We start from the raw sequence: 7934 nt of genomic DNA on the forward strand, positions 1-7934 counted from the left end.
CGGGCTTTAGGGACGTGGATGAGATGCGGAGATGCAGACCCGGGCCTGGGGGACGCGGAGGTGGGGGGCAGACTTCGGCTGGCGCGGATCCGGGCCGGGGGTGAGGGGTCCAGACCCCGAGAGGAGGGCCAGAGCCAGGGGCGGCCGGGAGGGAGGCGGGGGTGCGGCCCTAGCCCGTGCGAGGTGGTGCGGAGCCAGAGCTGAGTGGGGAGCACTGGGGTAGGGGTGGAGGACATCGGAACGGAGCATCCCCTCCTCCTCAGTCGTCTTCTTCGGCTCCTCCTCCCGCCTGGGGTCGGGACCCCCTAGCGGGTCCGCCTGCCGGACTCTCGCTCCGCCGCCCTCGGGGCACTGAAACCACCAGGGCGCGGACAGGCCTTGGGGAGAACTTGACTGGGCTTTTCGTTTATGGGAAACACTCCCCAGGCAAACGCTCAGACAGGCCCGCGAGAGGACGTGATGAGTGTAGGGAGGTGACATCACAGCCTTGCCCCACCAGAGCCCCACCATCCCTCAGTGGTTCACCCGGGGGGAAGGGGTACAGACACCTGAAGGTTGTGTAAGATGATGACCAGGGCCTCGCACCTCAGTGGCCCCCCAGCCTCAAATCTCCGCCCCTCTCCCTCCCGCGCACGGAGGGACCTAAGCGGAGACTGGAGGAGGGAAGAAGGGAAGATCCCCATCCAGCCTTTCTTTGAGCCAGCGAGCGAGCTCAGCCTCGGCTTCCCGCCCCTCCCCTCCTGCCCCATGCCTGAGCCCGAACGCTGCCCCTCTTACAAAACCCTCATCATAAAGAGCAATCATTGTTAGGAAAGAAAAATTACAAAAAGGGGGAACAGAGAAAGCATCCTCTCCCCTCCCAGAGGAAAAAAAAAAAAAGGAAGCAAAGGAAATCCCAACAGGTACTGACCGTTAATTCTAGCTTTTGGTCATTGGCTAATAAAAGAAAACGCTTATTCGGAGGGAACTAACCCCCCAAATAAGGGCAGGAGACTCCTCAGAGCTGTCTCCTTCAACCCCAGGGATGTTATTGTTGGTCGTGCCTGTGTTGGATTTACTCTTGATTTCTTTCTCTCTTTCCCACTTACTTAAAAACCCAATTTTTCCAAAGTAAGAGAATGCCAACATCGTGAGCCTTGCTTACCCATCTTGACTTGGAGTCAACCAGAATCCTGACTCGAGTTGCAGAACGAGTGGTAAGATGAAATTTAGGCTAACCTTTCCCAACCACGGACTTGAAATGTGACTGTTTTATCACTCCAGGAGTAGGGATTAAAACTTCATGCCGGAGAAAATGGAATAAACATGGGATTCAAGTCCATATCCATTTGTCTTATTCTCAACAGACCAAAGAAAGCTTTCTAACTACCGCCCCCCCCCCCCTTTTTTTTGACGTGCAGTCTTAACCATCCAGATGTGGGAGATGGGCCCAATATATCATCATTTAAACTCATCTGGGTGTTCTAAGTCCACAGATGTGTCTAATTTGGAAGCTATTGATTTAAGTTTTCTCTTTAAGAAAACAAATCTCATCTTGAAACTCTTTAAGCCTGGAGGAAAAAAAAAACATTCAGAGGGAAAAGGACATTCTCTTGAACTGAATTCAACTAAGATTAATCATCTAAAGGAAAACATGTTTTACTTCGGCCCAAGTAGAGTCTAGTCATGTGACTCATAGTTTAAATACATCCAGAGCTCCTATGTTCACCTCCCAGGGCAACTGATGTCTCTCTGACTTCTCTTGATTCCAATCTTGTTTCCCCAGACTAGTCTAGCTCGCTTGGCTTCGGTAACAGTCACGCCAAAGCCTGTGTTCTTTCCACTTGAGAATCCACTTAAAATCAGCTACATTTGGAGAGCTGGCTTCTATCAAATATGCTAAAAACCCAGATCGATTTTTTTTAGAAGTGTCCCGTAGTAAGCAAACAACCTAAGCTTTCCCACATGACTAACACCTCCTAAGATCATCTCTAGAAAGAAACAAGAATCTCTTTGTCCCAAGGGATTGGCAAAATCCCGGGAATGTTGGGACATTGGGAATGGGGTCTAATCCTTCCTTAGGAAGCATGGCGGCCACACCTCTTCACCTAAAGGACTTCTTTATGCAGTGGTGGTGGCTGGTGAGGGGGGTGGAAGACGAGGCCCCGCTTGGGAGTCTCTGCTTAACTCTTGGGGAACAATAGTTTCCTTGCAGCGAGCAAATGAAACTTTGGGAGAGAACTGTAGTTGCTGATGACGTGGCCCGACTGATGTTTTCCTTGGCCACAGAACTAGCCGGGCATCTGGAGATGAAGCCGGTCCTCTTCTCACCACAGCCCAAGGACCACCCCCCATTTAAAGCCCAAATCAAGCGCCCTGCTTCAAGGACTCTCCAGATCTCCTCTCCCTGCTCGGGAGGGAGCAGGGGCCTCCACAAATCGTCCACCATTCCCGATGCATCACCAGCGGTTATGTAGGAAAGATACACCGTGTAAGGTCTGGTTATTAGGAATATACAGGAAGTATTTATGGTCAGACAAAAAATGATGCAGCATTTGAAACACAGGCCAGCCATGTTTCTATTTTCAATGCTTAGTAACTTGAGAGAGCCACGATGCTATCAATTATTGCTGATTCGTTTGGAGGGCAGTATCTCATATAATTGCTATTGTCTTCTTGCAAAGCGTCCAAGCTTTTGCATTTGGTCTCATGGTTTCACCAGTGAGAGGGGTGGGGAGAAAGGAAGAGGCAACACTATTCATTAAGGCTAATTAATGAGTTACAGAACTCTCTGGCAGTGCTTACTCAGAAATCTTGGGGCACCTGAGTGGCTCAGTCAGGCGTCTGACTTTGGCTCAGGTCGTGATCTCATGGTTTGTGGGTTCGAGCCCCTGGTCGGGCTCTGTGCTGACAGCTCGGAGCCTGGAGCCTGCTTCACATTCTGTGTCTCCCTCTCTCTCTGCCCCTCCCCTGCTCATGCTGTGTCTCTCTCTGTCTCAAAATAAACATTAAAAAAAATAAAATAAAATAAAATAAAATAAAATAAAATAAAGGTGCAGGCTTTCCATTGGGTGACCTGTTCTCATTGCTTAAAGAGAGATCTATGGACTTCTGGTTCAAAATGGCAGGTCGGGCACCTTTTGCTTCTCTTATTACTTGAGACCTCCCCCCTGCAATCAAGATATTGAAGTGAAAAAAAAGGATGGGGAAGGAATTGTGAAGGGAGAGAAAATCACAGAGAACATCTCAGCACCTTTCTCGAAGATGGAAAGCTGATCGTAGAGAGTTTCCGGATGGAACAAGAAGAGAAATTACAGCCTCCAGAAGGAAACGGAGGACCTTCTCCGTGTGGAAGAAGATGCCTGTCTTCGTGTGGACAAGGCATCGTCCTCCGGCCTCACCCAGTTCACGCGTAAGGAAAAACGGATCGGGTCCCTGGCGTAGAGCTGTGCTGCCGTGTAAGAAACACTCTCTTCCCGGTGAGTTTTTACCTGGAATGGGGAGCTCTGGTTGGGGTGTGGTAGTTACCGATGGGCACGCTAGAGCTGGGCTACTCCAGGTTCAGGCACCCACACCTGGCCCGTACTTGACTCTAGGCTTCATTAGAGTTATCTTCCATCCTGAGGACGTTGTGTGGCAGGGGTGGGGAGAGGGGGGAGGACGGCGGTGGGGTGCAGACAGGGAAGCCTGTGCAGATGTGGACTTGTGGGTTCCAGGCCCGCGTCGGGCTCTGTGCTGACAGCTCAGAGCCTGGAGCCTGCTTGGGATGCTGTGTCTCCCTCTCTCTCTCTCTGCCCCTCCCCAGCTCGCACTCTGTCTCTCTCAAAAATAAACATTAAAATATTAAAAAAAAAAAAACCCACAAACCAAACCATGAAATGTCCAACTTTAAGTTCAAACATCCCCACGAGGAACGGCGACTCTGCAGTGTGGAAACTGCTGTTAGGCTGGTCCCCTCTGCACAGAACCAGCCCGTGGCCCCAGAGAGCTGGGAGGATGCGTCCATTCCTGCTTCTCCTGGGAGGCCTGAGAATTTTCCAGTGAACTCAGCAGCGAACGGAACAGAAGTCTCCAGTTAAAGCTCGGGTTAAATATTAAGTTTGCTCAGCCCTTTCATTCACAGTGTTTTAACTTTACGTGGTATTGAAGTCCTGGCCGGTGAATTATTTGCACAGGTCCTCCTGCTGGGAAGGACCTCCCGTCCTGTGGAATTCAATCAACCATCACCCAGGGGGCACAGCTGGCACTTCCTGGTCCCTTTACAGACCTTGGTTCCTTAAAGGAGCCTCTCCACAACCTCCTTCCTCCGTTTTATGGACGGCAAAGCCGAGGCTCAGAGGAGCAGTGGACTTGCCTAAGGTCTTGAAGCTAGGAAGTCGCAACGGTGGGACTCGAACCCAAGTCCGTCGAGTCCCCATGGTCTTTTTGTTATGCTGGCTCCACCCAGATATCGAGAAAATCAGCAGAATAGACAAACTGACCTCCGTGTAAGGAATGACCACCCTGGTACCCAGAGTTACCATGTAGGTACGGGTGACCAACCGTCTCTGTTTGCCCAGGACCGAGCGTATTCCTGGGTTGTGGGACTTTCGACCCATGAGTTGGTCACCCCACACATAGGGTTGCACAGATTATTTACTGAACAAAGGCGCTTGTCCCAGGAGCAGGAAGAGGCTGTTGTTCAGCCATGCTCCACGCACCCAGCTGTCCCCTGTGCATCAGGGCTGTGTCCCCTCCCCGCCAAGGAAGGTGCAGTGTGGACTAGCAGAGGCCCAAGGGCAGCCTGTCTCAAGGTGAGCCACATTGGCATGGGGATTATTTTTTTTTTTCAACGTTTTTTTTTTTTTTATTATTTTTGGGACAGAGAGAGACAGAGCATGAACGGGGGAGGGGCAGAGAGAGAGGGAGACACAGAATCGGAAACAGGCTCCGGGCTCTGAGCCATCAGCCCAGAGCCTGACGCGGGGCTCGAACTCACGGACCGCGAGATCGTGACCTGGCTGAAGTCGGACGCTTAACCGACTGCGCCACCCAGGCGCCCCTACATGGGGATTATTTTGAGCTGAAGGCAATTGAGACCCTATAGGCTCAAGAGAAACGTTTGCCCCTCTTTCAACTACATAAAAGAATCTAAATCAGAGGATCTTTCCAGAAATAAGGGTTATTACCAGAGATAAGTTTTATCTTGAGTCACCCATCTGTATGGCAGGGCAAATGTTGGTTTTCCAAACATGTACTCCTTTTCAGCCTCCTGTGAATTACATTCTTTCCCTTCGAAGTCTGAGACCCCCTACCCCCTTCTCCTTAGTTCAGAATGGCATACGTACCTCATTTTGCCTGTCTTTGGAATTTCCACGTCTGTGTGGATTCCCTGTACGTATGCTATTAAATCTGATTTCCTCCTTTCCTCCTGATTCTTAGTCCAGCTAGAATGACCCTTGAAGGGGACAGGAATTGTTGCCTCCTGATGCTGGCTACGGTCCCACCAATTCCTCTGACATTACTAACCCAGAAGTTTAAGCAGATGAGTAATCAAGGTAATGTCTTCATTTTTTTTTTTTTTTGAGACAGAGAGAGAAAGTGATCGAGGGGCACAGAGAAAAAGAGAGAGAATCCTACAAGGGGCAGAGAGAGAGAAGTGGAGCTCACCCAAAGTGGGACTCAAACTCACAAACTGTGAGCTCATGCCCTGAGCCAGATGCTTAACCGACTGAGCCACCCAGGCGCCCGGGTAATGTTCTCATTTTAAACTAACCTTTTGACCCTCTTTGGCCAGAGAATTTCTCCTAGTCCCCCCCCGGGGCCGCCCCCCAACATACACACACTATCAAACACAAATTCCTAACCGTGTTCTTACAAACTAGACCTGTCACAGATGGGAAGTGAAACTGGAGGGCTATGGTAGATCTAGAATGCTCCGTCTGATAGCAAGCCTGTCCTCCTGGGTATATGGTAGGAATGCACTTTCCATCTTGGAATCTCCAGCCAGTGACTCGTGAGCAAAATTGAATGCGTCGCTTCTGGGCTACGGCCATCAGTTCTGCTGAAAGTTCTCAAATGGTCTTCCTCTGTGCCACAGTGAGGGCAACGTTCAAGATGGCGGCAGCTCTGTCCCAGGGGTCCTGTCACTGAACAGATCCCCTGGCTAACGTGCGATCGACATGGAGCCTAGGTAAGAACTAAATATTTACTGTTAAAAGCCAGTTGTCCTTGGGGGGCGTTTCTCACTGTGGCATAACCCAGCCTCGCTGCGCTCCATGGCGAAGAAGCTTACACTTGATTCTGTGAACTACATGTGGGGCTCTGGAGGGGAGTGTGGTCAGGCTTGCAGTTTCCAAAGACCACTCTACTCTAGCTCACTGGGGTTGTTAAACATAAATAAGTTTAATAACAGGGCTTAAATATATTCTTATGTATATTCTTCAATATATTCTTAGAAACTACGATTTTTTTTTTTTAACTTTGATCTTTTTTTTTGGTAAACGTTACTTTAATGGTAGTTGTGATGGTTGGTTCTATGTGTCAACTTCACGGAGCTAAGGGATGCCCAAACAGCTGGTGAAACATCATTTGTGGGAGCGTCTGGGAGAGTGTTTCCAGAAGACATTAGCATTTGAATCGGCAGATCAGGTAAAGAGATGTCTTCACCTGTGTGGCCGAAGGTTCTGATCAGAACAGAAAGGAGGAAGGGTGAGTTCTCACTCTCAGCGTGGGGACCCCATCTTCTCCTGCCCTTGGACATTGGCGCTCTCCGCTCTCAAGCCTTTCGGACTCGGACTGAATTGTGCCACCAGCTTTCCGGGTTCTCCAGCTTGCAGACGAGAGGGGGTGGGCCTTCTCAACCTCTACCGTCACGTAAGCAACTCCTGTAATAAGCCTCCTCTTACATATACGTCACTCTGTATATCCTATGCGTTCTGTTTCTCCGGAGAACCCTGGCTAATACAGGAAGCCGCGAAAAATCTCCTGAGTGATACAAAAAACAAATTTATTGTCCTACGTCGATTAAAAGTCAACACTTCCAGTCGGGCCGTATGGGGCTTTCTCAGCCACGCTGCCGGCCCCAAGGTTCTGCATAGTTTTGTGCCCTCCCAACCCTGCAGTAGTAGATCAACACAGCCCGCAGGCTCCCTTCTGGGCAAACAGACCTGGAAGATAGTGGGGGGCTGGGCAAGGAAGGGGTCAGTGACAGCAGGAAGTGAGCTCTGCCCTGGCTAGAGGCCAGCCGTCCTTCTGGATCAGAAGCCACCATTCAAGACACTTCTCTAAAGAAGACCTCCGGATGGCCCACAGGCACATGAGAAGATGCCCAACGTCGCTCCTCATCAGGGAAATACAAATCAAAACCACACTCATCTATCACCTCACGCCGATCAGAGTGGCCAAAATGAACAAATCGGGAGACTATAGATGCTGGAGAGGATGTGGAGAAATGGGAACCCTCTTGCACTGTTGGTGGGAATGCAAACCGGGGCAGCCACTCTGGAAAACAGTGTGGAGGTTCCTCAAAAAATTAAAAATAGACTTACCCTAGGACCCAGCAATAGCACTGCTAGGAATTGACCCAAGGGATCCAGGAGTGCTGATGCAGAGGGGCACTTGTACCCCAATGTTTATAGCAGCACTCTCAACAATAGCCAAATTATGGAAAGAGCCTAAATGTCCATCAACTGATGAATGGATAAAGAAATTGTGGTTTATATACACTATGGAATACTACGTAGCAATGAGAAAAAATGAAATATGGCCTTTTGTAGCAACGTGGATGGAACTGGAGAGTGTGATGCTAAGTGAAATAAGCCATACAGAGAAAGACAGATACCATATGGTTTCACTCTTGTGTGGATCCTGAGAAACTTAACAGGAACCCATGGGGGAGGGGAAGGAAAAAAAGAAAAAAAGAGGTTCGAGTGGGAGAGAGCCAAAGCATAAGAGACTCTTAAAAACTGAGAACA

At 49.7% G+C, this 7934-nt stretch overlaps 1 long non-coding RNA gene across 5 annotated transcripts; it reads left to right on the forward strand.

The window, feature by feature from the left end:
• The first annotated feature begins 3343 nt into the window (after window positions 1–3343).
• On the forward strand, window positions 3344–6924 carry LOC121044085 (uncharacterized). Of its 5 annotated transcripts, none has more exons than XR_005797115.1 (3): window positions 3344–3458; window positions 5406–5516; window positions 5936–6924. It is a non-coding gene; the product is annotated as an uncharacterized LOC121044085 (long non-coding RNA). The 5 variants fall into 5 exon arrangements; XR_005797117.1 differs by having other exon boundaries at window positions 3350–3458; window positions 5410–5516; XR_005797114.1 differs by lacking the exon at window positions 3344–3458 and having other exon boundaries at window positions 5030–5516; window positions 5936–6151; window positions 6480–6924.
• The last annotated feature ends 1010 nt before the right edge of the window (window positions 6925–7934 follow it).

The sequence above is a fragment of the Herpailurus yagouaroundi genome, unplaced genomic scaffold (genome assembly GCF_014898765.1).
Source record: "Herpailurus yagouaroundi ecotype Mexico unplaced genomic scaffold, PumYag 188, whole genome shotgun sequence".
Lineage (NCBI taxonomy): Eukaryota > Metazoa > Chordata > Mammalia > Carnivora > Felidae > Herpailurus > Herpailurus yagouaroundi.